General features: G+C 38.9%; 1 long non-coding RNA gene across 2 annotated transcripts in view; it reads right to left on the bottom strand.

Moving 5' to 3' along the window:
* The window catches only part of LOC145714917 (uncharacterized), a 44,850-nt gene that overhangs the window by 7,748 nt on the left and 13,292 nt on the right, over nucleotides 1-23,810 (bottom strand). The window contains exon 3 of one of the 2 annotated variants that reach the window (XR_014137054.1): nucleotides 22,328-22,406. This is a non-coding gene — a long non-coding RNA (uncharacterized LOC145714917). Of the gene's footprint in view, nucleotides 1-6,524; nucleotides 22,407-23,810 lie in introns of those variants that run through there. The other variant, XR_014137053.1, reaches the window with a different exon arrangement.

The raw sequence follows: 23,810 nt of genomic DNA, 5'->3' as shown, positions 1-23,810 counted from the left end.
TATTACCTTCACTTTTCTTACCACAAGTAATTTAAAACTTCCACTCAAACCTAAAAATGAGAATTCTTATTAAATTTTTTACTTCCTTTCACAATTCCTTTTCAAAAGTAATGTGCTCTATAAAATCATCTAGCTCTCAAATATTTGTTGACAAAACACACTGCAAAAGGATGATGTAAACAAAGAATTGGAGAAGACCACTGAAATTAATCCTTGGGAGAAAAATAACACTGAAAAAACAAGAGGAAGATATATACACTCAGTGTGAATTTAAAGAAGCTTGACTTTCTCTTATATATTTTACATGGCATAGTAGGCATGTTAACGTTTTAAACCAGAGGTGATCAAGGCTCAAATTTATATTTAAAATATTTCTTTTCAAAAACAAATTTTTTGTCAGAAAATTCATGCATTTTTTTTACCTACTATTATAGAATTTAATGAATCTGAAAGTGATGTTTTCTTCCCACCACAATTATTGAATACAATCAATATTTTTATTTCTCTATATGTCCGCAATGTTTTTGGTAATACCTTTACTGAGATATATTCACCTGATGCATTCCATATATTCACCTGATGAAAGTTGTATAAGTTAGTGGTTTTAGCGTATTCCGTTATGCAACCTTCAACACAGTCACTTTCAAGAACTCACCACACCAGAAAGAAACCCTTTTACCCATTAGCAATCATCCCACTTTCCCCCCAACCCTCCTAGCCCTATGCAACTACAAATGCAATTTCTATTTCTATTCAATGACTTATTCTGAATACTTCATTTAAATAGAATAACATATTATGTGGTCTTCCATAACTCACTTCTTTCAAACAGCATAATCTTTTCAAGGCGCATCCATATCGTATCCTGTATCAGCATACCATTCTTTCTTTTTTAAAGTTTATTTATTTATTTTGAGAGAGAAAGAGAGCATGCACCTGCACATGAGTGTGGGGAGGGGCCTAGAGAGAGGGAGAGAGAATAGCAAGCAGGCTCTGTGCTATCAGCCCAGAGCCCACCATGGAGTTCAATGTCAAAAACCATGAGATCATCACCTGAACCAAAATCAAGAGTAGGACACTTAAAAATCGAGCCACCAAGTTGCCCTTTTACTATCTTTTTTTAATGGCCAAGTAACTGTCTATTGTTAGGAGTATACTATTGTAGGGGCATACTATTTGTTTGTTTGTTCATCAGTTAACGGACATTTGTTTCTTTCCTACTTTTGATTATGGTGATTAATGCTGCTATAAACAATCATACATAAATTTTGCATCTATACATGTTTGCATTTGTTTAAGAGTAGAATTATGGTGCATATGGTAATTCTGTTTAACTTTTGGAGGAAGTACCAGACTGTTTTCAAAGAACCTCCTCCATTTACATTCCCACTAGCAATGTATGAGGGTTGCAGTTTTTCCATGTATTTACCAACATTTGCTATTATTTTAAAAATTATTATTTTATCTGACCTATACAGTGTGAATTGTTGGTTTTGATCTCCTTCTCTAATGTCAAACGATATTGACATTTTTCATAAGATTATCTTTGGACACATGGGACTTATCACCTTTGCTCATATTTTGTTTGATATATATTTTTTTTATTACTGAGTTATAAGAGTTCCTTATTTATTCCAGATAAAAGTCTCATCAAATATGTGATGTACAAATATTTTTCTACCACAGTGTAAATTGTCTTTTCATTTGCTGGATGGTTTCCTTTGAAGCACAAAAGTTTGATTTTGATGAAGTTCAATTTAATTAATTTTTCTTTCACGGTTTGTACCTTTTGTGACATCTAAGAAACCACTGCTTAATCCATGGTCACAAATATTCATGTCTATATTTCTTTCTAACAGATTTATAGTTTAAGTCTTAGCTTTAGATCATTAATCTATTTTGAGATTTTTTTTTGTATAAAGTGTGAGATAGAAATCCTACTTCATTCTCTTCATTGTGAACATCCAGTTGTCTCAACTCCACTTTCTTTTTAAGTTTTCATTTATTTTGAGAGAGAAAGAGAGACAACGCACATGTACATGCACACATACGAGTGGGTGAGTGGAGAGAGAAAAAGAGTGAGAATCTCAAGCAGGCTCACGCTGTCAATGTAGAGCCCGATGTGGGGCCTGATCCTATGAAACTGTGAGATCATGACATAAGCCAAAATCAAGAGTTGGATGCTTAATCTTCTGAGCCACCCACGTACCCCTACATGTATTCATTTTCAAGGCCCTTTTAATGAATCTTATTCAACGTTAAGTGTGCGTTCTTGGGTATCTCCTCAGGTACAGGCTTTTCTTTAGTGCATAATAATGTCATCTGTGAGGTGGCAAAGTGATCTCCCGTCTGTTTGGGATGTGCAGCCATTCTCATGGCATGGGTTCATAGTTGATATTCCTAAGATTTTTCAAAACCTGTTGGTTCAAACTAGCATTTTTATGTTGATTTCTGGTTTGGAGATTTCTGTATCTTTTAGATAATGTGAGAGAGTTGGTCCCTGATGTGAATATTGCACCAGCTAAACTTTCTTCTCAAAGCTTTGAATGAAAACCTCTTCCTGTGTTGATCTTGGTAGCTATGAGGGATAATTTTCTATGGCGGTCCTAAATTCCAGCTAAATTTCTGAACAGCACTTCTTTGATCAATTATTTTGGCAGGCAGCTCCACCATAAATAGAAGTGAATTATTTTACTAGGAATACAAATCCTCACCAATTTACTATTCCAATATACCACACTGGGTTTGATCTCAGGCCTGGGTCAAACACTTAAGAGGTTTTGCCTTTATTTAAATTAGTTTGATTCCTAAGAAGGATTTTTTCTTTCCTTCTTAGTCTCTAGCCACAATTAAGTGTCCTTTTGCATCTATTCACTTTGCTTAGGAGAATTAAACAACTGCTTAATTTCTAGTATGCTAGTTTCTATTAATTTATTATTTTAATTTTTTACTTAATTTCTACTTACTGATAATGAATCAAACCTTAATGAAGACATTATATCATTATTACTATTATTTTTATAGTTATATCCATTCCACAGTTAAGAAAGTTTGTAACTAAAGGACATCATTTTGCTTATAGCTCTTCTGAGAACTGTCAACTTTGTCCTCATGACTAAAACTGACCTATAAATATTGTTTATGTTATCAACATTGCTTTTACATATATCTTACAAACAGTTATATGATGAAATTTTTTGTGTTTTATTTGACTTATGGCTTTTTCATTTTATACAATTACTTTGTTATCCATAATTCACATGCCATTTTGTGTAACTGCATTTTTCCATGTTTTACTTTATGAGATTTGGATCTCACAATACTTAAAACAGCTCCTTGCATTTTGACTTCCACTTCTGGAGCTATACTTAGCATTCTTTCCTCTTACCACTAAAAAACAATGAAATAACAAAACAAACATAGAAAGCTAGACCTATCGCTATACGGTCTTACGGGGACTAAACAGATAATGGCTGTCGAAGCTAATCAAGTCTCCAGTATATTCCTACCCTTAGAATCAGCAAGATTCCTCCAAACCCCTGAAAAAATACCATTTGCAATTAATCCAAAGAAAGTTAAATATTTTGATAAACATTAATATTATATGTTGATGTAAATTATTACTGGGATCCTTGTATAGGATCTATATGCTGAGAACTACAAAACATTGGTGAAAGTAATCAAAAGAGTGTCAAACAAACAAAGACATACTTGTTCATGGATTTGAAGATTCAATATATTAAGATGTCAGTTCTCTCTGATTGGTGTATATATTTAATCAAAGTCTTCCAAAATCCGAGCCAAGATTTTTTCAAGAGATGAGTTTATTCTAAAATTGAATGGTTGTGAGAAAAACTCTCTACAGTCCTAACATATAAAGAAAGCCATTTTAGATTTCTAAGTCAGCATGGCTGTATGTAAACTAGGTTCAAACCAAAGCCTGACTTTTGGCCCACCACGCATGCATTATATACTTTGTGAATGAGTAGCCTAAAGAAAAACCATCCAGACGTCCATCTATATGGACGTATCTGTCCGTGCTCCTAGTGCCTGCATTCCTTTAAGATAAAACTCATGATTCCTGATTATATGCTAATCTACAATTTTTTGAGCTTTCACAAGATGTAAAAGTATATAACCCTTACAAAAACTGGAGCACTTTCATTCTCTGGAGCAGCTTCCTCCCTGTGAAGAGTGTATTTCTTGAAATCTTCTTCCTAGCAAAACGGCATTGATGTGCAGACACCCGGACCTTCTGCATTTGCTACAGCCACAGTATCAATCTTTGTTGTAAAGTCTACTTTTTCTGGGAGAATTCCAGGAAAGATGATGAAGTAGGACCCTAAGCTCACCTCATTCCATAGCTCCACCTAGACGACACCCACATCAACGTAAATAACCCAGAAAATGACCCAACATTGGTAGAATACAATTAAATGTAGAAAGGACTGCACTGAAGAGAGTAGGAAAACAGAGATTTGTTGGGGGAGCTAAAGCCCCCAGGTCTGGTCACCTGAGGGAGGGAGCCAGAGGCATGGCACAAAGGTGAGAAACAGACTATCACAGCAGGGAGTCTACAAGAAAAAAAGGAATCCCCATAGCATATGACTTTGAAAATCAGAAGGGCCAAATTTTATGAGTCCTCACAACCAGCAGAACTTACAGCCTGGAATTCTCATAATCAGTAGGCCCAGCTCTGGGAGAGACAGGAAACTGAGTCCTTGCCCATAAAGAGAGAGCCCACAGAGATACAGCTTAGAAGCAGCAGTTTGAAAACTGCCTGGGGCTAAAGGGAGTGAGACTTATTTACTAATATCAGAGTTTGCTGAGGGACTTCACTAGGAACATAGGAGCTGCTAGGTACCATTTCTGTCCCAGCCCCCATCACAAACAAACAGCTATGTGCAGGAACAAGCTAGGGACCAGCATTCAATACCTAACTTCCTTACACTGTGCACCACCCCCTCCAGCCAGGCCTACCTCGGTCCTAGTGCTGTAGGGCCCCTCTCCATGAGCTCAACTTTTGTATCCCAAGTATCTCTTGAATGCCTGCTCTGCAAGGCTTCAGTGCCAGCAGTGGCTGTAACTGGTCACCTCTGACAGAGAACATGTGCACCTTTTTAAAACTACACACCCCGTCTTTTTGTGCTTTGCTGAATGGCCTTGGCTACCTTCAGTCTCTGCAGTGACTATGCACCCCCTCTGGAAGTAGACTTGGGACCATAAGGCAAGCTGAGACCTCCCCCGCCCCCCCCCCCCCCCCACCACGGTCCTCTTGCCTTGGTTGGGTATTATGACATTATGATATTCCTCAGGCACTCCTGACTGCCCAAGAGCAAAGGAAAGGAAAACAAAAAATGGTTAACTGATAGAGATCAAGGTCATGCAGGACAGCAATCTCCATCAGTATGCACATGTCTTAGTAAAATGACAAAATAAAAGCAATCTTACCACTAGCCTAATTTCCAGAAACCTACAGACTCAGTTTTCTGGAGACCCACATCACCATCCCCTCCATAGTGATGTGGGGAACAAAGGCAAGAACGAAATGGCAAATAAAATTAAATTTCCTTATAGCCGGAAGCCCATTGACAGATACTTGAGGTAGACAGAGTATAACATCCCTCCAGGAACCCCCTACAGTCCTAATGTTTATGCTTTACTACAGGGAAAATCACCTTAGCTTGACAATAGCAAGGCCTCAGATATCTTAGGAGTCCTCTTTAGCACATCAAAGTCCTTCTGGAAGCCTCCATTTTGCCTTTTACTCCCCCAACTTCACAATATATAACTAGTCATTGTGCACAGCTCTTTCTGCCCATGTGTCCTGTCCCCATGCTTTAATAAAAATCATCTTTTGTACCAAAGATGTGTACAGAATTCTTTTTTGGCCATCAGCTCCAAATCCCCATCGCTGCAAAACCCCATTATTTGACATCTGAATGTTGGGGGCTTTGAGTGTTTTCATCTGAACTCTGAGCCATGGTGCAAACTTGGTGAGTACTTTCTCTTTTCCTCTTTTACTCTCATTTCAGGGTCTTTTTGAGGAGTACGGTCTTATTGCAACATTTTCATGTTGATTGCTCAGCTGCAATCCTCTACCCCAAAGCTACTCTACAGGGAGGAGAAAGCCTGCCTTTTGGCTAGAAGTTAGTATCCTGGCTGAAAAGGTAGTAAGACCCAGAAAGTTGATGCCCTCTAGTCCTGTCCTTATACAAAGTTGTCTGTCTCGGGCACAGGACAAGCAACCTAAGTCACCAAGATGGCTGCCAATCTTAAGACTCTGTGTGAGGTTTCCTCCTCATTGGTCTAACATGATCCACTCCACATCTGTGGTCTGGCCGCTTCTAGCCCCAGGACCTCCACTGACAGCCGGCCAAAACCAGTACCCAATTGAATTAAAATGCAACCGGGGACAATTCCTAGGAAGTTGGCTGTACAGACTGTATGTGTTGCAATGTCACTGAAATCATGATGGATTTGTCTTTTACTGTTTTCAGCCAATGTTCTCTACTAACTACTACTTAAATTACAAAATTAGGTAATTACGCCTTGTAAAACTTTTCCCATGTTTTCCATAGGTTAAAAATGGTGATTTCTGGTCTTTCTCAGGAAGGCACACTCAGTCCATAGTCTAGGCAGCCATCTGCAGTCTAGCATGCATTGGGGAAGAAGGGGTACGCTAGCATCCCTCCTCAGGGGTCCTTAGTCAGCTGGTCAGTGCTCACAGAGGCCTCATTTGAGGGACCCCTTTGGTCACTTTGACACCAGGAACCTCTGACATATCCTGCATGTGGGACATCACCCAGGAGTCTGGGAAGGGGGATTCTAGGGGTAACAGAACTTCTTTACTTCTCTCTTTCTACTTGTCTCTCTAGGAGGAGCTGGAAGCTTCTCTTTGGTCCTCAAGGACTCTCTTTGGGATGCTTTTTTAACCTACTGGAAACAATCTGACTTGTAAAATTTAGGAGAGGACTGATCTCCTGTAACACTGCATGGCCTTAGTAAGATCTAACAGTTAGATGTCTTCTGCAGGAAACAGGGCAAATGGACAGAGGTAGCCTGGGTCCAGGCCTTCACAGCTCTAAATCAAGACTTGGACAAAAAAAAAAAAAAAAAAAAAGAGGCCTCTTGCAGAATGTGTTTGCCCAAAGAAATGTGTTTGACTAGTAAACTCCCTCCTAAAATACTGGATGTCTCAACAGGCCTCCCCCTGATAGAACTCAGTCACCGGAGGAAACACAGGCCATCCTGACAAAGAGGACAAAGGGGACAATGACTCTTTTTCTCTATTCCTCCTAATAGATGTGGGGGCTTCTCTGCCATTCATTTCCTGGGTTAACAGCTATAATTGGAGGCAACTGGGGTTGGTCTACTCAGGAAGGGGACTTTAAGGAATACCCCTAAGCAGCTGCCGAAGCTCCCTTTGTTTAGGTGAAATTCCCTGTCTTCTCTGGCCTGACATGGACTCCATATTAATACTTTGGGGGAGGAAAAAAAAGGGGAAAAAAACCCCACAAAACAGGGCATCTGCTCTTCTGAACCAGAAAGTTTCCTTCTCTGCCTCCTACTGGCACCTCACCTTTTCTGCCTTCCCTGCCCCCTCCTGTTTCTGCACCACCTTGGGTGCAGCCTGCATAAGTCGTTCCTATACCATCCTCAGTGCCTCAGGCACTATTGGCTCCTCTTCCCACTCTCTATGTCAAGGAGTGAAGAGCACCCCCTTGGACCACCCACTTCCAGTTCCCCACTGGTGTTCCAGGTAAAAACTGACAATTGGGAAAAATTGTCTTTTAACAGAATGCAGGTGGAACATACTAGAAGTTCAAGCTAACTTAAGTTTGTTGCTTTGACACAGACCTGTCCTTAGAGTTATCAGCATTAAATATGAAAATTATTGTACCTAAGTGAGCTAAAGTTTAAATAAGCTATTACCTCTGTTGCCAATTTGTTAGCAAAATGATGACTTAAAATGATGTTTAATTGTGTCTCAAAGTTTTCATGGGTAATTAAGATAGCTTTCAAAGTCTTTGGTAACCTGAAACTTTAAAATTTTGCTTGTATGATAAATGGGATTGAATTCATTGGATATCTAGGTCTTTTCCAAAGAAAATGGAGTACTAAAGCATTGATTACTAAGTATAAGTTTGTGCTTGGCCTTCTTATTGCAGAGAAACTAAGGATATTTGAAGGTCTGTTGGTAAACATGCTGTGTGCTTAAGTGGTTCATAAATATGTCATCTAAAGAATTCTGTTATAACAGTTTACAACTGATTACTAGTTAATTTTCACTGGAGACTAAGGTTTTTAAGAGTTAAAATTCTGCTAGTACTTAAGACTGATGGAAATAAGGAAAGCAACTATATGTGTAAAATATAGGAGGGGAGTCAGAAAAGTATAGGGAATGGAAATCCATTTTTGCTGAACGTGTAAAAATGTAATTTTGTCCTAAATGAAGCTGACCGTTTGGATAGAAATGGCTTGGGAGAAAATCTGAATGCAAAGGAAAGTTGTAGAAGGTTCGTGAAGGAAAATCTTTCGAAAGAAATTTTATGTGTGGTTAGGAAGAACTATGGTAAAAATGAAGGGATCTTAAAAGTAAACTGGTATAAGATTGAAATTCTGCTTTTCTCTCTGTTCAAAAGACAAAGTTTCCTTGGATTGTTGATATGCTTTTGATTATATGTATGTATATACACGTATGTATATACACGTATGTATATACACACGTATGTATATACACAATGTATGTATGTGTGTGTCTCTCTCTCTGTGTATGATTGCAAAGGTTTTTTTCTCTTTTGTCTGACAGGAAAACCAGAGGTTATGTTTTGTCTTTTTCAGGCCTTTCATTACTTAGTTAAAACTTCCCTGTATTAAAGAAGCAAAGTTTTGCTACCAACTATATAACCCTACATATTTGCCTTTGAATCTCTTATTGCCATTGTGGTTAAGTAATTAAGATTTGTAACGATCTATAATCCTGTTTAGGATGTGCTTTACACCTTTCTAAGGTTTGAACAAACTTCCCAGGATTGATTGATTGATTGATTGATTGATTGATTGATTGATTTTTTATTTATTTATTTTTTCAAACTTCCCAGGATTTAAATTGTAAATGAAGTCTTTGACCAATTAAGTCTTGCTTATTTGGTATGTTATGTTACACTAGAAGCCCTGTCAAATAATGGGAAAACTTAGGTTGTATTGCATGAGTTAATGGTATAACTGTTCAAGTATATATAAAATTCCTAAAGTTTAATATGTTTTGGTAAGAAGATCATCACTTAATATTCTGATTATCAAAGTGTTATGTGTCATGGACATAACCAAATTTCCTTGTCAATTACATCATAATGAACTTTCATCAGATCTTTACCTATGTCCATTTTTGAGTCTTTTGTCATTCAAAGTTATTGTTCCCATGCTCTAACAAACTGTGTTTCATATTCAAGGAAGTTTATAAAAAGGACTTTTATATACAGGTATAAATACAGGTATTTGACATCCTGAAAAACCCATAACTAAAATGGGTAAAAATTTCCAGAAATAAAAAGCTGCATTCAAACTGAGCAAGAATTAGTAACATGGGACTAAATAGATTATGGAAGATTGTAGTTTGTGACTTTTGTTTTTAAAATGTTGCTTGTTGTCTGGGGCACCTGGGTGGCTCAGTCACTTAGGCGTCCAACTTCAGTTCAGGTCATGATCTCACAGTTCATGAGTTTGACCCCCCACATCGGACTCTGTGCTGACTCTGTCAGCTGCTGACAGCGCGGAGCCTGGAGCCCGCTTCGAATTCTGTATCTCCCTCTCTCTCTGCCTCTCTCCGGCCCCTGCTCTCTCTCTCTCTCTCCTCTCTCTCTCTCTCTCTCTCTCTCTCTCTCTCTCTCTCTCTCTCGCAAAAATAAATATACACAAAATAAAATAAAAATAAAATAAAATAAAATAAAATAAAATAAAATAAAGTAATAAATATTGCTCTTTCCCTAATGTTTGCTCTTCTGCATTAAGGAAACTTTCACGTAAGACACATATGATACACAATAATAGGATAGTGTATTCATTTATAAACAAACCGAAGCATTTAACTTTTCTCTCTACCTAAGCCTTCTGAAATTCAAAAACTCTCAGTGAACATTCTTCCATGGCAATCATACGTATTTGCATAGGTTCACTAAGAATCTATTCTCCATGTAAAAAGGACACCATTAGAAATACTGATTAATTTACCAAGGCTTTAGCTGGAATCTCATATCTGAGAGACATACATAGACACAGATATGACCACACACACTAAGGACCTAAGGTTGACTTAATGAAACATGGAGCCATAAAGCCCTTTAGAAATGTTGGCCTGATACCTTGCTTACAGAGTTCCCAGAACCCTTACCAGGTAAGTAAAAAATGTCACTTCCTGGCAGATGCAGGAACCTCAGGATATCTTGGGGAACTCTTGAAGAGGAATACACCCAAATCTAAACATATTGCAGGCATGTCTGATGTAAGTGCTTGGTTTGGCTTTTGGCCTGCAGAGGCTACTAAAAGTTCAGTCTGGAGATTCCTTATAAAAGATTCCAGCAAAGCAAATTACAAGAGATCTACATGATCAATCACTATTCTTTTTTTTTTTTTTTTTTTTTTTTTTGCTTTGTTATGAAGTCTGTACCTTGCGGGGTGGGGGTGGGTGTGAGTAAAGACTAGTTGGCATAGGATCTCTTTTTTAAATTTTTAAATATTTGCTTATTTTTGAGGGGGGGGGGAAGGTGCAGAGAGAGAGAATCCCGAGCAGGCTGTATACTGACAGCACAGACACAGGGCTTGAACCCACAAACCGTGAGATCATGATCTGATCCAAAGTCGGTTGCTTAACCAACTGAGCCTCAGAATCACCCCTGATCAGTCACTATTCTTGCTGAGCTTATGTAAATAATTAGGCTCAGTTTGTTAAAACTGGACTTGTTTTATAAACGAATTAGTCTCGATTTGGCTACCTCTGGAAATAAGGGCTATTAGAGTAAAAAACTATGTTTCAATAACACATCTTTACGGATGTTAAATTCTAGTTCTGACTGTCTTTAAATGTTGTTTTCCTAAACTAGGCAACATGAGGTAAACTTCAGAAAAACTGTCACAGAAACACAGCTATGGCCATTCACTGTGCTTGTTTTTCTATGGGGATAATAACAGGATACTATGGACATAAGATTATTTAAATAACTGGAAAAATGGGATGGATTCCCCCAACAATTGTATATAAAAAGTCTTTTCTCACTGCAAACCCATCAACAGATAAAGACTATGGTGTTTTATTAAATTATTCACTTGAGGCTAGATTAATTTATAAATCTCTAAGTGAATATGCAAACCATATCCTCCCTAATCCTGATCTGATAGTTACTGAAAACACACCCCATATAAACCCAGGAGACCTAGCTGAAAGTGTAATACAGCAGGAGAGCTAACTCCAAAGTGGAAGGGCCCTTACCACATCATATTACGTATTCCCACTGAAATGAAGTTAGAGGAGCGCTCTTCATAGGCTCCTATATGTACAATAAAATATGGACCCCCTTCACAGGAAGACACTAGTGTGTCTTCTCATTGCTGTTAACTTGTGGAAGACCTGCAACTTCTCTTATGATGGTTTTACCTTTCTTTTTCATTCTCCTTTCCCCAATTGCTACTAACAGTTCCTTCTTACAATGCTTATTCAAAAGGATCACCATAGACATCTGAATTACAAACCAGAAAAACCCATCTGATTCTTGCTGCCTGTTACCACTCCATCTGAGGATTTTTTAAGCCTGACGTCTAAAAAACTTCTCACTGGCAGCACTGGCAGACAATGGATTTGTAATTTGCTCTAACCATTAACCCACATTTTTCTTGTTTCATAAAAGTGTCTTATTTATTACCTAATTGCTTACTAAAAAAAAAAAAAAAAGGGAATCTATATAATGGCTAAATACCACCTGTTACACACTTAGGGCCTTCTATGACTCTCAATAACATTATATTATTAAATACTAAAATAAATACATAAGACAGTACTACAAAATAGAATGGCATTAGATGTTTTAAATGCTGGAACTTGTGGTCTTGTAGAAACAAAATGCAGTGTGTACTTCCCAGATTACCACAAAAATTTCTGACATGAATACCCAAATTGGCGCTTTTAACAATCCCTCTCTTTCCTTTAATGATTGATTACACATCTAGACTGGGGGATTTTGTCAACTATCTTTTATTTGGGCTTCTCTTTCTTATCATTCTAATTATGTTTTGCTGTTTTCTCCCATGTCTCTCTGCCTGATGCCAAGACTCCATCACTACAATACCTTTAAGACAATAAATAATCCTTTCTATTCATGGAGGTTCACACATGTCCACACAGGATTCAGCTGCCTCCAGTCTTTGTAACTCCCCTATAAGTTCCCCAACAGACCAATATTGACCCATAGCTAGGGACATCTCTACACCCCTACTCAGCTGGAAGAGGCTACCAAAGATAAGACCTTCCACATCAACAACCTTAATGATTTAATGGTCAAAACTGTACACGGGGGTTATGATGAGGAAACATAAGGCAGGCTGAGGGCAAAGCACAAGCTAGCAGAACTTCACCCCCACACCCCAGTAGAATATGTGTGATATTCCTCAGGCACTCCTGACTGCCCAAGAACAAAGGAAAGGAAAAAAACCAAATGATTAAGTGACAGAGATCACTGTCATGCAGGACAGGAATCTCCATAAGTTTACAAATGTCTTAGTAAATTCAAAGAAAAAGGCAACCTTATCAATAGCCTAGACTCGAGTCACCTGGAGCTCAAACTTCACCCTCCCCTCCATACTGATGTGGAGAACAAATCCAAGAAGCAAATGACTGGTAAAATTAAACTTCTCTATAACCTGCAGCCCATCAACAAACGTTCCAGGCAAATACAGAGTATAACACCCCTCCAGGGACCCCCTACAGTCCTAACGTTAATGCCTTACTAGAGGGAAAACCACCTTAGCTTGACAACAGAAAGACCTCTGATATCTTAGGGATCCTCTTTAGCACATTAAAGTTTTCTGGAGGTCTCCATTTGCCTTTACTTCCCCAACTTCATAGTATATAACCAGTCACTCTTCACAACCCCAGTGCAGCTCTCCCTGCCCACAGGTCCTATCCCTCTGCTTTAATAAAATCACTTTTTACACCAAAGATGTCTCAAGAATTCTTTCTTGACCATCAGCTCCAGACCCCCACCACTTCAAAACCTCATTAGGCTGGCACACACAACTTGTTTGACAGCTTACGCTACCTGCACATGATTTTCCAAGGGTCTCAGCACAGCCCAGATCCCCACAGCAGCTCTACGTCCACTATAGAGGACCACTGCCACCTTAAGTGTGTGCCCTGCACAGTACTTTCCAAGAGGAAGAAAAGTAGACTTTCCTAACACACAGAAACAGACACAGAGAACTAGACGAAACAAAGAGACAGAGAAATATCTCCCAGATGAAAGAATAGAAGAAAATAATAGAAAAAAAAATGAAATGAAAGTGATATGAGTAATATGCCTGATATAGAACTTAAAGTAACGGTCATAAAGATACTAGATAGACCTGAGAGAAAAGTGGAACACATCGGTGAGACCCTTATCACAGAAATAAAAAAGAACCACTTAGAGATGAAAAACACAATAAGTTGAAATTAAAAACAAACTAGATGAAATAAATAGCAAGCTAGAAGAAATAGAATGAGTCATTGCCCAGGAGGACAAGAAATGAAAAGAAATCAAGCTGAGCAAGTGAGAGAGAAAAAAATTATACAAAACAAAATAGAGAACTCAGTGATTCCATCAAGTGTAATTAATATTTGCATTATAAGGTGCTCTAAAGAAGAAAAGAGAGGAAAAGACGCAGAAAATTTACTTGAAGAAATAATAGCTGAAAATTTCCCTAATGTTTGCAAAGAAAAAAAGACATCCAGACGAAAGAGACACAAAAATCCTCCAACAAAGTCATGTCTACACCCCCCAATGATGTCTACACCAAAACACACAGTAACTAAAATGAATTCCAAATGCAGCAAGACAAAAGAAAACAGTTACATAACAAAGGAAACCCCATAAGGTTTTCAGTGGGTTGTTCAGCAGAAACCTTGCAGACAAGAAGGGAGTGCCATGATATATTCAAAGTGCTGAAGGGGAAAAATCAGCAGCCAAAAATACTTTATCCACCAGACTATCATTCAGAATAGTAGGAGAGATAAGAAGGAGTTTCCCAAGCAAAATCCAAAGGAGTTCATGACCAACAATGAGCCCTACAAGAAACGTCACAGGGTAAAAGACACAGGGTAATGTCTTTAAGGGTAAAAGCAAGATCATGAGTAACATGAAGCACAAAGGGAGTAAAAATAAATATGTGTAAATATCAGTATGACACCATATACCTAGCACATGGGGAGAAGAGGAGTAAAGTGTGAGCTCAAACTTAAGCAACCATCAACTTAATACACACTGCTATATGCAGAAGATGTTATATAGAAACCGAAAGGGAAGCACAAATTAAAAACCAGTAATAAAGGGGTGCCTGGGTGACTCAAATGGTTAAGTGCCGACTTTGGCTCAGACTATGATCTCACAGTTTGTGCGTTCAAGCCGCCCATCATGCTCTGAGCTGACAGCTCAGAGGCTGGAACTTGTTTAGGATTCTATGCCCCCCTTTTTCTCTGCCTCTTCCCCTCTCATGCAGTCTCTCTCTTTCTCTCTCTCTCTCTCTCTCTCTCTCTCTCTCTCTCTCTCTCTCTTTCTCTCTCTTTCTCTCAAAACTAAACACTAATTTTTTTTTAAACCCAGGGATATAAAAAAAAAAAAGAGTAAAGAATCCAAGCATATCATTACAGAAAACAAACATCACTAGAGAAGACTGCAAGGAAAGAAACAGATCCAAAAAAACAAACAAAACAAATAACAAAACAGCAATAATTAAATATCTCTCAATGATTTCCTTGAATGTAAATTGACTAAATACTACAATCAAAAGATACAACATGACAAAATGTATTAAAAAATAATAAGACTAACCTACCTGTTGCCTACTAGAGACATACTTCAGACATAAAGACATCTGCAGACTGAGAGTGAGGGGTGGAGAAATATTTATCATATAGACGGATGTCAAGAGAAAGCTTGGATAGCAATAATTATATCAAACAAAACTGACCTTAAAACGAAGACTGGGGGAAAGACCAAGATGGTGGGACAGCATGGAAGTTTTTTTGCTTCTCTCGTACCCAAAATGCAGTCAGATCAACACTAAACCATCCTGCACATCTAGAAAACTGACTTGAGGATTAACACATCAATCTGCACAACCTGAACCACAAAACTCAGCAGGTACGTGGCATGGAGAGGTGAACTGGGAGGGAGAGAAGCCGCGGAGTGCAGGGAGCTGATTTTGCTTGAGGAGAGAGGGTGGAGATGGGGGGACGGGGGAGTATGGTAAAAGTACCACCCTCCAAAAGCAGCAGGACAAAAAAAAGGAAGAGTGGACACAGCCACAGGGACTGAACAAAAAAGGGAGAAAAGAGAAAGGAGAGGGTTTAATTTCCACTAGGACTCTGTAAACAGGGGGAGCACAGAGTCTGAACCTCCACAGCTCAATACCTGACGGAGCTCTGGTGGGAAAGGCGAATCCCTGGGAGCAGAGAGTGGAGCCCTGAGAGGCCACAGGGGGAAAGGCATTTCCCTGTTGGGAGGACATTTCATAGAGGCCCCCCCACAGGTAAAGGTCCCAGTGGATCTCAGAGAATGGCCACATTCACTGGTACTGGAGCAAGGACTTTAAGGGTGAAGCCTGGTGCCAGATGTGTGCTATGATCTGCCACAATCCCTGAAATGCTGCTGCTGCTACAATGATCACAGAACTTCTTCTGGGACGGGCTGGTGCCCAGCTGCAGTATCTGGGCATCAGCAGCAGCACAGTCTCCCAAACATTCCTGGGGGCAGAGGGGCGCCCACCATTGCTCAGCGAGACCCTCCACAGAGAGTCCAAACAGGTCAAAGCCACAGGCCCTCAGAAGTGAGAATGGGGAAACATCCCCATCTGAGATACAACTCAGGAGGGAGGTGCTGCTTGACAGCATGACCGCGTGGTCATGGAAAGTGTAGAAGTGGGGAATGGATGGAAACTGGAGACAAAGGAGGGGTGCATGATTGCCAGTTGGGGAGAGCACAGAGTTTTGATACTAGAGACTGGGTAGCTGGGTGAGGCCATTTTCACTCCTCCCACACATTGCGCATACATGCCTATACATGCCACAACAATCCACCCCAGTAAGCTAAGCAGCACCGTCTAGTGGAGAACAAACCGTCACACTAAGCCCTGCCCAACCACGCCAACCAAGCTCTTGAGGAACACCACCAGTCTCTCGCTTGCTTAGTTTACAGACTATAAAGTGGTTCATGGTTTGACTTCTAGGGGAAACCGAATGTAATTCCAATCATATTTGATTCTGTTCACTGGTCCACCTATTCATTTTTTTTTCTTTTCATTTTCTTTTCTTATTCTTGAATACAGAAAGAGAAAAAAATTATTTTTATATTCCGTTTTTGTTAAAATGATTTTTCTTTAATTTTTTCTGCTACATTTTTACTTTTTTGTGAATTTTTATATTGTATTTTACTTCAATCATTTCATTTAACCTATTTTATTCTATGCATTTTTAAATTTTTCAAACGTCTCCTTCCCCCCGCCCCTCCCACCTTTTTTTCTTTTCTTATCTTCCCTTTTTAATCTCTCAAGTGTCTTTCAACAAACAGACGAAAACACACGTAGGATCTAGTATCCTTTATTCGATTTTTTAGGTTTTTTAAAAATTGGTTAATTTTTATTTTTGGAACTTTATTAATTCCTTTTCTTCCTTCAAAAAGACAAAAGAGAGAAATTCACCCCAAAGAAAGAACAGGAAAAAAATGACAGCCAGTGATTTCAGCAACATACATACAAGCAAGATGACTGAACAGAATTTAGAATCATAATGAAAAGAATACTAGTGGGGGTTGAATAGATTAGAATTCCTTTCTGTGGAGATAAAAGAAGTAAAAGCTAATCAGGATGAAATTAAAAAAAAAAATGCTCTAACTGAGCTGCAGTCTTGAATGGATGCCACAGGGGCAAAGATGAATAAAGCAGAGCAGCAAGTCAGCTATACAGAGAAGAAATTTATGGAGAACAATGAAGCAGAAAAAAAGAGGGAGACTAAGGCAAAAGAGCATGATATAAGAATAAGAGAACTCAGTGACTCATTAAAAAGGAAGAACATAAGAATCCTAGGATTCCCAGAAGATGAAGAGAGAAAAGGGGGTAGAAGGTTTATGTGAGCAAGTCATAGTGGAAAACTTCCTTAACCTGGGGAAAGACACAGACATCAAAATTCAGGAAGCACAGAGAACTCCCATTAGATTCAACAAAAACTGACCATCAACAAAGCCTAACATAACCAAATTCACAAAATACTCTGGCAAGGAAACAACCATGAAAGCAGTAAAGGGGAATAAAAGTCCTTGACATACAAGGGAAGTCAGACCAAGTTCACAGCAGACCTATCCACAGAAATTTGGCAGGCCAGAAAGGAGAGGCAGGATACATTCAATGTGCTGAACCAGAAAAATATGCAGCCAAAAATTCTTTATCCAGCAAGGCTGTCGTTTAAAATAGAAGAGCAATAAAAAGTTTCCCAGACACACAAAAATTAAAGGATTTTGTGACCACTAAACCAGCAGTGCAAGAAATTTTAAGGGGTCTTTCTAAGGAGTGAAAAGATGGAAAAAAGGAAAAAAAAGACCAAAAGCAGCAAAGACTACAAAGGAACAGAGAACACCACCAGAAATGCCAACTCTACAAGCAACATAATGGCAATAAATTCATATCTTTCAGTACTCACTCAAAATGTCAATGGACTAAATGCTCCAATCAAAAGACAATGGGTAAGAAAAGAATGGGTAAGAAAAGAAGATCCACAGCAGCATAGATGCTGTTTACAAGAGACCCACTTTAGACCTAAAGACACCTTCAGATTGAAAATGAGGGGATGGAGACTCATCTATCATGCTAATGTTTGACAAAAGAAAGCTGGAGTAGCCATACTTATATCAGACAATCTAGACTTTGAAATAAAGACTGTAACAAGAAATGAAGAAGGGCATCATATCATAATTAGGGGGTCTATCCACCAAGAAGACCTAACAATTGTAAACACTTATGCTCCAAATGTGGAAGAACCTACATATCAATTAATCAATTAATCAAAAACATAAAGACACTCATTGATAGTATACCATAATAGTAGGGGACTTCAACACCCTCTTACAGCAATGGAGAGATCATCTAAACAGAAAATCTGTAAGGAAACTGGCTTTGAATGACACCTTGGACCAGAAACACTTAACAGATATATGCAGAACATTTCATCCTAAAGCAACGGAATACACATTCTCCTCCAGTGGACATGGAACATTCTCCAGAACAGACCACATATTGGGACACAAATCAGCCCTCAAGAAGTACAAAAAGATCAAGATCATGCCGTGTATATTTTCAGACCACAACACCATGACACTTGAAATCAACGATAAGAAAAAATATGGAAAGACAACAAATACTTGGAGAATAAAGAACATCCTACTAAAGGATGAATGGGTAATCAAGAAGTTAAAGAGGAAATTAAAAAGTACACGGAAGCCAATAAAAATGATAACATCACAGCCCCTAACCTCTGGACATAGCAAAGGCAGTCATAAGAGGGAAGTATACAGCAATCCAGGCCTTCATAAAGAAGAAAGGTCTCGGATACAAAATGTAACCTTACACCTTATGGAGTTGGAAGAAGAACAGCAACTAAATCCCCCACACAAGCAGAAGACAGGAAATAAGAAAGATTAGAGCAGACATCAATGCTATGGAAACTGAAAGAACAGTAGAATAGATCAGTGAAACCAGAAGCTGGTTCTTTGAAAGAATTAACAAAATTGATAAACACCTAACCAGTTTGATCAAAAAGAAAAAGGAAGGGACCCAAATAAAATCAAGAATGAAAGAGGAGAGATCACAACCAACACAGCTGAAATACAAACAATAATAAGAGAATATTATGAGCAATTATACGCAAATAAAATGGGCAATCTCAAAACAATGGACAAATTCCTAGAAATGTATAACCTACCAAAATTGAAATAGGAAGAAATAGAAAATTTGAACAGACCCATAACCACTAAAGAAATTGAATTAGTAATAAAAAATGCCCCAAAACACAAGAGTCGAGGGCCAGATGGCTTTCAGGGGAATTCTACCAAACATTAAGGAAGAATTAACACCTATTCTTTTGAAGCTGTTCCAAAAAATAGAAATGGAGGGAAAACTTCCAAATTCATACTATGGAGACAGTATTGCCTTGATTCCAAAACCAGACAAAGACCTCACTATAGAGGAGAACAACAGACCAATTTCCCTGATGACCATGGATGCAGAAATCCTCAACAAGATTTAGCCAACTGGATCCAACAGTACATTAGAAGAATTATTCACCACAACCAAGTGGGATTTAAACCTGGAATGCAGGGCTGGTTCAACATCTGCAAAACAATCAATGTGATTCATCGCATCAATAAAAGAAAGGACAAGAACCACATGATGCTCTCCACAGATGCAGAGAAAGCATTTGACAAAGTAGAGCATCCTTTCTTGATAAGAACCCTCAATAAAGTAGGTATAGAATGATCAGACCTCAAGATCTGATCTTTTACCTCAAGATAAAAGCATATATGAAAGATCCACTGCTAATATCATCCTCAATGGATGGGCTTTCCCCCTAAGGTCAGGAACAAAACAGGGATGTCCATTCTCTCCACTGTTATTCAAAATAGAATTGAAAGTCATAGCCTCAGCAATCAGACAACACAAAGGAATAAAAGCATCCAAACTGGCCAGGAGGAAGTTAAACTTTCACTCTTTGCACATGACATGATACCTTATAAGGAAAACCCAAAAGATCCCACCAAAAAACTTCTAGTACTATCCATGAATTCAGCAAAGTCACAGGATATAAAATCAATGCACAGGATATAAAATCAATGCACAGAAATTGGTTGCGTTCGTATACACCAACAATGAAGCAACACAAAGAGAAATCAAGGAATCGATACCATTTATAATTGCACCAGAAACCGAATACCTAGGAATAAATCTAACCAAAGAGGTGAAAAAGTCTATACGCTGAAAACTATAGAAAGCTCATGAAAGAAATTGAAAAACACACACACAAAAATATGGAAAAATATTCCATGCTCCTGAATAGGAAGAACAAATATTGTTAAAATGTCAATAAAACCCAAAGCAATCTATAATTCAACGCAATCCCTATCAAAATAGCACCAGCGTTCTTCATAGAACTACAATAAACAATCCTAAAATTTGTATGGAACCAGAAAAGGCCCCAAATATCCAAAGAATATTGAAAAAGAAAACCAAAGCTGAAGGCATCACAATCCCGGGCTTCAAGAGCCTTACAAAGCTGTAATCATCAAGATTGTATGATACTGGCACAAAAACTGAGCCGAGAACAATGGAACAGAATACAGACCTCAGAAGTGGACCCAATCTTATGGCCAACTAATCTTGGACAAAGAAGGAGAGAAATCCAATGGAAAAAAGACACTCTCTTCACCAAGTGGTGCTGGGAAAACTGGAGAGTGACATGCAGAAAAATGAGCCTGGACCACTTTCTGACACCATACATAAAGATAAAATCAAAATTGATGAAAGACCAAAATAGATGTAAGACAGGAAGCCATCAAAATCCTCAAGGAGAAAGTAGGTAAAAACCTCTTTGACCTTGGCTGCAGCAACTTCTTACTCAACACCTCTCCAAAGGCAAGGGAAACAAAGGCAAAAATGAACTAATGGGACCTCATCAAAATAAAAAGCTTCTGCATAGCAAAAGAAACAATAAAAAAAAAAAAAACACTAAAAGGCAACTGATGGAATGGGAGAAGATATTTGGCACATGACATATGGGATAAAGGGTTAGTACCCAAAATCTATAAAGAACTTATCAAACTCAACATTTATCCAGTGAAGAAATTATCCAGTGAAGAAATGAGCAAAAGACGTGAATAGACCCTTCTCCAAAGAAGACAACCGATTGTGGTTGAAAAAATACTCAACATCACTCATCATCAGGGAAATACAAATCAAAACCACAATGAGATACCATGTCACACCTGTCAGAATGGCTAACATTAACAACTTAGGCAACAATAGATGATGGCGAGGATGTGGAGAAAGAGGATCTCTTTTGTACTGCTGATAGTAATGCAAACTCGTGCAGCCAGTCTGGAAAAAATTAAAAATAGAACCACCCTATGACCCAGCACCAGTGCACTACTAGGTATTTATCCAAGGGATACAGGTGTGCTGGTTCAAAGGGGCACATGCACCCCAATGTTCATAGCAGTGCTGTCAACAATAGCCAAAGTGTGGAAAGAGCATAAATGTCCATTGACAGATGAATGGATACAGAAGATGTGGTATATATATTCAATGGAGTATTACTCGGCAATGGAAAAGAATGAAATCTTGCCGTTTGCAACTACATGGATGGAACTAGAGGGTATTATGCTAAGTGAAATTAGTCTGTCAGAGAAAGACAAATATCATATGACTTCATTCATAGCCTGCTTGGGATTTCTTTCACCCCTCTCTCTCTGCCCCTCCCCGACATGTGCTCTTTCTCTCTCTCTCTCTTTCAAAATAAATAAATAAACATTAAAAAATAATAATAAAGTGTAAAGCTAAAGAAAACAGTCACAGAGCAGGAGTTAGGTATGATAAGTACACTTGTTTATTTTCACATAGTCTGTGCCCCCAGAACATCTGAATAACAAAATACAGTTCATTTGTGCTACTCTGGTTGAGATTCAGCTTTAAAAATTAAACAGTTCATCCTTCTACTAACTGTTAACTCCAGTGCTGTTTAACCATTTCCAACCCCAGTGCTCACTACCATTTCTTCTTTTCTCAATTTCAAAATAAGCTCTAGCCTCAAGTCTCCAGAAAAGCAAACCTGGAAGTCACCAGATTTATGGCAGATGTCGTTATTACAAAATATTTGGGTTTAGGCAGAGAATGGGAGAAGTAGAAACAGCTGAAAAGCAGTGTTGGAGCTGCTCCTAATTTGCTGCTCTATGGTTTTAAATTATGTTCAAAGTAACTGATTTTATTTTCAACCTGAAATCTCTAAGCACTCTTACTGAAATAAGGGACTTTACTCACCTACCTTGAACTAGACCATTACCGTCTCTTATTTCATTTTGCAAGCTTACTCTTCTCTCATCTTCTGTTCCTTTTCATTTAGTCTGCAGGTTAAACATAACACATAATAGAGGAACATAATTAAAAACAAAATCTCCAATCTAGGAAACCTCTTCCCAAGATAAAAGAAAAGAACAATAAACATTAACTAGGCATATATAAGGCACATGATATGCTATCCAAAATAAAGTGTTTGTGGCGGAGAAGTAGGGGGACCTAAAATTCCTTCATTCCTTAAACACACCAGTGTTGAGGCCAGAGGACTTTGAATCTTTGAATTCCAAGAGCCTGGACTACAGAGTGAGAGAGACATTCCCACAGGGACACCCTGGCGGGCCATAGGTGTGTGATTGTGAACTGGGAGAAAAAAGAGGTGGTGTAGGCACGGAGGGGAAGGATCCCGTTCTGTGGTGACACAAAGGGAAGAGAAACAGAGGCTGTGGAAATGTAGGATTGAATTTGGACAAGAGAAAACCCCAAATGGGAATCAGACAAAAACAGAAAAAATCAAATTTCTAACTGCGGGCTTTCTCCACACTGGGGCTGGTTGCCCTGTTTGTGCACCCAGGGAGCCAGCCCTGGGCTCAGTAAGTAGCTGAGAGGTGCAGTCCCTAGTCAGAGAAAGCCGTCTCCTCCCTGAATGCTATGGAAAGAAGGTCTACAGCCATTGCAAGGACAAAGATCCCTGCCTGCACCCGCTGGCCAGAGGCCCCTTATCAGCAGGGCAGAGCAGCACCTCCCCATTACTGGGGAGCACAGAGGAGGATGCTTTAAGACATCAGGGTTTGAATCCCAGCCAAGCACCCAGGAGGCAGAGGAGTCAGTAGAGCGGGACAAACAACCTCATTCATGCCCACAGGGCACTGTCAGGAACCAGATCACTGAGCAGGATCCTTTAAGACATCAGGGTTTGAATCCCGGTCAAGGGTCTGGGATGCGCAGGAGATTGGAGCAAAAAATAAAAAATAAAAAAAAATAATGGTCCACTCATGTCTGTGCAGCACGTTGAGTACACCATGATCACAGTGGTTTGGGATACCTGGTCCAGAGAGGGGATGGGTGTCACCACTTTTCTCCCTGTCACCAACAAAGTGGGGCTTCATGGAAGGGACAAAGGGCCACAGTGGAGGCAGAACCCACTTACCCCAAATCAGGCCCCTCTGTACCTGGTAACTGCATATGTAACAGAGCAAGATTGACACTGACTGAGCCAGACAGTCGCTTCCCCAGACTAGCACTGGTTCATGGCACCCAATGGTTTTGCATTTTCTGATTTAATTTTTGGACAATTCTTATTTTATGTATATATATATATATATACACACACACACACATAAATATACATACATACATATATATATATATACACACACACACACACACACACACATATGCATACACACACACACACACACACACACACACACACATATACATGTATATATATG

Source organism: Panthera onca, chromosome Y (assembly GCF_046562875.1).
Source record: "Panthera onca isolate mPanOnc1 chromosome Y, mPanOnc1 haplotype 2, whole genome shotgun sequence".
Lineage (NCBI taxonomy): Eukaryota > Metazoa > Chordata > Mammalia > Carnivora > Felidae > Panthera > Panthera onca.
The sequence above is the reverse complement of the archived record's forward strand: the minus strand, read 5'-3'. Positions and strand labels throughout refer to the sequence as shown.